The sequence below is a fragment of the Solanum pennellii genome, chromosome 11, assembly GCF_001406875.1.
Source record: "Solanum pennellii chromosome 11, SPENNV200".
NCBI classification, from domain to species: domain Eukaryota; kingdom Viridiplantae; phylum Streptophyta; class Magnoliopsida; order Solanales; family Solanaceae; genus Solanum; species Solanum pennellii.
The window spans coordinates 60,781,942-60,787,955 of record NC_028647.1 but is presented as its reverse complement, the minus strand read 5'-3'; the positions used below and the strand labels follow the sequence as shown (position 1 = coordinate 60,787,955).

Genomic DNA, 6,014 nt, shown 5'->3' with positions numbered 1-6,014 from the left:
TAGAGATTGCGGTTTGAATATTTCGCTTGCTCATTTGTAGGGACGAATCTACCTTTATGGGTGCGAATGCCACGGCACCCACCGACCTCGGTTAATACTGTATATATATGTGTACAAGTATAATAAGTCATATATAAAACATATCTGCCACCCAGTGAACCATATCTTGAATGGCACAAATAGCAAAGGTTCGTCTTTCCAACAAAGGGTCGAAGGTTCAAATCACCTTGACAGCACTAATTTCTTTTTATCCCTTTGTTTGCGAGGGGTTTTCATCTATTACTCTTTACTTTCCCCTCTCTTTTTTTTTGTCTTTTCTTCAGTTTCTCGCTCTCCTCAATTAGTTCATTTATTAACTACTTCTTACTTATTTACTTATTTTCAATTGTTATGAATTTGAGTGATATTCTATACTAATTATAGATTAATATTAAATTTTGAACGTCACATAGAATATTAATAAAAATATATTTGAATAGCCTTTTTTTTTAAAAAAAAAACTTTTAAAATGATGGATGCATGTTAAACCTATTGAATTAAAGGTCCTTTTAATTTTTAACGTCACACTAAGGGGAGATAATTGGATTGAAACTATAACTTTTATTTTCTTCTCAACTATATGGTATTAGATCAATGATGCATACAAATTTAAATTTTAAGGTGAAAAATCTATTGTTTTCTCAAAGTTATAATGAATAAGGTCTTTTAATTTTTTTAAAAAAGTGTTTAAAAAAACAGACTATATAGGTGTATATTTTTAATATTAAAATATTTAAAAGAAAAGAACATTATTAAAGATGTATATTTGATCAATGTATTTATAAATATCGAGAAAAATTAAATAGCCCGAATCATAACCTAAAATAAAGAACTGACCCGTTTACCTTTTAGAGGATATGGCACCCCTAGCCTCCAAATTCTGGATCCGCCTCTGCTCATTTGTATATTCCGCTTGCAAATATACAAACAAGGTAATTATTTACAAATGGAGGTTGCGGTTTGTATACTTCACTTGTCCATTTGTATATTTCGCTTGTCTGTTGTAACGACCCTGTTAATCGTTTTATAAATTTTAGATATTATGAGATAAGTGGTTAGAACACACCTGAACTATACCTTTTTTTGAGTTACATACCCAAACTATCGAAAGTGTGAGAAACACACCTAAACTATTACATTTTAGTTTGAGAAACACACCTCAAGTAAAATGTGATAGTGTGTGTATTACACTCTCTCAATTTATTTTTTTAAATGCCACATAGAGTTCCACGTGGAAACAAATTCCACCATGGCAAAAGTTTAAAGTTTAACATTCAACATTTAGAAGCATCCTCTCTATTTCTCAACTTATCTTTGTGTGTGAATAGTTTGAGCAAAATTAGGGCTTTCACTATTAATACACAAATGCATCATAGTTTGAAGGTTAGTTACTCATTTGTCAAAAAATGTTAGGGTTCTTATTTTTGTCTCAAAATATTAACGATTTTGTATATTCTTTTAGGTTTTGATTCATACCATTTGAAAAGAGTTGAAAGGAGAAGAAATTGACTACATAAGGTACTCTTTCTTTACTCCTGAACTTAATTTTGATGGCGATTTTTAGCTACTGATTTCATGAACAATAGTTGGCTTATTAAACTTTGCATGTTTCAATTTTTCTAAGGTAATGGACACTAAGTACGTAAATTTGAGGTTTCACATCGGTGGTATACTTGTGAGTGAGGTAGGACCTGCTTATATTGGGGAAAAAAGAATATGCCTTAAATGTTGATATAGACCATTTGTCTATTCCGGAAGTAAATCACTATTGCAGGGATTTTGGGTTACCAATATAGAAAAAATATATATTGGAGATGCTCAAGTTGGCAATTTGGTAGAATTGGTCAAAGATAGGGACTTGTTGGTCTTGGCCAATTTGTTGGTTGCTGGGGGTACTATGGACATTTATATCTGCCATAAAGGGGAAGTTTTTATCAAAACAACACATACCAATGAGTCTTTTGAGACCACATGCAATGAAGTAGATAGACAAGAATCTACCAATGGTGAAGGTCTCAATGCACCTTTACGTAAAAAAATTCACTTATTGATGGTAGAGATCAAATTGTCGAAGTCCAACAAGCAAATCTGATAGAAAATGGCAGTAGAAATACAAACGAAGCTGAAGATGAATTTAAGTTTTCTAGTGAACATAAAGATTCAGAGGAAGATGAAGTAGAAACTATTGTGCATAGTGATGCTGAAAGTGATGAGCATGTTGACTTTTCTAGTGACGAGGATGGTTATGGGAGTGATATTCATGAAGAGCTGAGTATAGTTAAGAAGGATTTGAAAGCATATTTTAAAAAAAAAAGAGCCAAGAAAAAAAATAAGATTGTTGAGTGTTTTCTAGGAGAACTTGGCATAGATCCTGGTTTTGAAGACATTGATAAACCCAAAAATTTTTTTACTGGTAAGATAGTAAGTGATGAGCCTTTTTACGACAGTTCTGATGCCGACAACTTTGAAAGTGAAAGTGAGGGGGAAATAGATGTTGAAAAAATCTGACATTTTAAGGGCAAGAATGAAGGACAAGAGGGTTTCATATGATCCAACATGGTCAAAGGTTGTGTGGAAACTTAACATGGTATTCAAAATGTGAAAAAATTCAGAGAAACTTTGAGCAAGTATGCAATTGAGAGAGGTTTTCAACTGGAGAAGATCCACAATGATCAAAGAAGGGTCCAAGTGAAATGCAAAGCTAATGGTTGTCCTTGGATACTTTATGCAAGCAAAGATTTCAAATCTTCTGATTTCATCATAAAAACCTACAATCCTAGACATAAGTGTTATATAACCAATACCAACACAATGTGCAACTATAAATTTTTGGCTAAGTACTATAAAAGTAGAATTGTTTCTCAACCTCGCATAAAGGGATGAGAAATACAAGATTTGGCCAGAACAGACATGGAATTGTATGTTGGTAAGTTCGTGTGTTTGAAGGCCAGAAAAATGGTGTTGAAAAAGATAATGGGTGATCATGTTGTTGAGTTTAGTAGAATCTATGACTACATAGATATGCTTCTTGAATCAAATCTAGGAAGCACTTGTGTGGTGAAAGTGACAAATTGTGACAATGGAAAATAACTCTTTCATTCCTTTTATATTTGTTTTTCAGCTTTGATAAAAGGATACATTGAGGGTTATAGAAAGTGTATTGGGTTAGATGGTCGCTTTTTGAAGGGAATATCTAAAGGCCAACTACTTGTTGCTATTGCGAAGGATGGGAATAATCAGATGTTCCCAATAGCATGAGCTGTTGTTGAAACTGAAAGTAGAGAAACTTGGACTTGATTTTTGAGAAACTTGAAATCTGATTTGGACATTAATAATGAAGGAGAAGGATTGACTATTATAAGTGATATGCAAACGGTACGACTTTTAGCCTCTGATTTCAGGTTTTTTAGCCTATATTAGCTGATATTTTCAGCTTCTTTAGCTACTGATTTAACAAGTTCAGTTAACATTTTTAATTAATTGTACCTACTAATTTAAGCTCTTTTTAAACCTCTATTTTCGTCTCTTATCATTCAGTTTTAACTATTGATTTCATGATTTTTTAGCTGATGTGTTATAAGTAATTTTTAGCTACTAATTTCAGCATTTTGTAAAGGACCTTTTGGTAGTTCATAACAACATTCTATCTTGTCCACAAAATTAGATACGCTAGTGGTACTTTGTTATTTAACTTATTTAGCTACTGTTCTTTTTAGCTACTATTTTCATCCCTTTTAGCTTTAGTTGTTAAGTGATTTTAGTCTTAGTTGTGCAGATTCTTCACCATATATTTTAGTTATTATTTTGAATGATTTTAACCACATAAGTTTTTCAGGGATTATATTTAGCTATTCAGGAGTTGCTTTCAGAATGTGAACAAAGAATGTGTGCAAGGCATATACTTGCAAACTGATCAAAAAACTGGAAAGGTGTTGAGAAACGAAAAAGGTTTTAGGCTTGTGCTAGATCAACATTTGAAGCTGAACTCAGGAAGAACTTGGATAAATTATCACAATTAGGTGAAGATATTTCTAATGACTTGGTAAACTTCAATCCTAATAGATGGTACGAAGCACAATTTAGGACATCCTCAAAATGTGATACTGTGGACATTAATATGGCTGAATGTTTCAATGCTTGGGTGTTGGGTGCTAGGCACAAGACTATCATCAGTATGCTTGAAGAAATAAGGAAAAATGTAATGAATAGATTCACTAAAGTGATAACATTTGTAAATAGTTGGAGTCATGACATATCTCCAATGGCAATGTTGGTGCTAAATAAAAATGTGAAGAAGTCAATGAGGGTGGAAATTAGTTGGAATAGTGATATTGGGTATGAAGTCAAGGATAGTCCATATATACATATGGTTAACCTAATTCAAGAAACTTGCACTTGTAGAAGTTGGGGATTGAATGGAATTCCTTGTGCACATGCAATAGCAGCTATACATCACAATGAAGCTAATCTCCTTGACTCGGTTTGTAAGTGGTAGAAAAAGGAAACCTATCTGAAAGCTTATACACATTTTTTACAACCAGTAACAAACATGAAGATGTGACCCGAGACATCGAATCCAAAAGTTGAGCCACCTCCTGTTAGGAAAATGCCAGGAAGGCCTGGTAAAAAAAGAAAAAAGGAACTTGGAGAGGTACCAAGTTCTGGAAAGCTTCCAAAGAGAGGAAAAACCATGACTTGCTCCGCTTGTAAGTCAAAAGGTCACAATATAAGAACATGTCCAAACAAACCTTCAGCCACTTCAGAGGTACATTTGATTTGTATAAACGTTTATTTATAGTGTATTAATACCTTTAATCGTTTCAAAATTAGTCTTTGCATAGGGTATTGCTACATCACAAACATCCGCCAGTAGTAAAAGAAGTGGCAAGCAGAAATCTCATCCCACTCGAGCAATGCAACAATCTCAGTCTTCTGAACCATTTCAAGCAATAGCGCAAAGTGGCAGTGGTAATATATAAGGTGCAAATGATGCATTTAAGAGGCCAAGAGTAGTGGGTCATGGAGTATTTGTGAGCAAAGATGGTTTAATTTGTGCTGAGGTAAAAACGAGAGTTAATAAACTTTTATTCTTGATTACACTTCTTAATAATAATTGAACGATTCTTTATTACTTTACAACAAAGAAGATCTATTAGCAGGGTAATCAAGAGCGGAGCACACAAGAAACTGATAAATTCGGTTGTTGTCACCGGTGACCTTGGTATGCACCAAGTAAAGGTCTTAAATGGAAAGGGAAAAGTGCTATCACGGGAAGTCAACTTCAACATAAAAGTGCTTTGCATAGACAGAAGAACATCACGTCACAAACTTCATCACAAGGTGCATCATGAACTGAAGGTGTTTAGGGATGATGTGGCCGACTTTTCATGTGGCTCGAACTATTTTTAAGTCGCCTATTTTGGTTGTGAATAGGACGATATCAACTATTAGTTTTGAATTTTGATATAACTAAACACGGTGTCTAATTTGCAGCCCAAGTAGTTATTGTAAGCTACTAAACATGGTGACTGATTTTTCATGTGGTTCGAAATGTTCTTAAGTCCTGTATTTTGGTTGTGAATAGGATGATATTGAATTTTGGTTGTGAATAGGATGATATTAAATTTTGGTTGTGTATTTTGATGTTACTAAACACGGTTACTTATTTTGCAGCCCAAGTAGTTAATATCGTTGTAGGTTGCTCTGCAAATTGAAGAATTACTTGATTTCAGTGCTTCTATACTATACAAATTAGAGCCAATCAATTTTCTACTTTGAGCTACTAAAAATGCTTTGTTGACCTCTGTCCTTAGCAACTCATAGTTGTTTAAATAGTCACTTAAGAAAGCTTAAGCAACTCTAATTCCTTGTATGACATCGCGGTTTCCTTGTATGAAATCTTTGATATACAAATATTAGTCACTTTTGAGCAAGCTTAAGCAACCAGTGTAACATATTTAAGGTGTGTTTCTCAA

At 33.5% G+C, this 6,014-nt stretch overlaps 1 pseudogene; it reads left to right on the top strand.

Moving 5' to 3' along the window:
• The first annotated feature begins 2,492 nt into the window (after nt 1–2,492).
• On the top strand, nt 2,493–5,687 carry LOC107004303 (annotated as a pseudogene).
• Nucleotides 5,688–6,014: the final 327 nt, after the last annotated feature.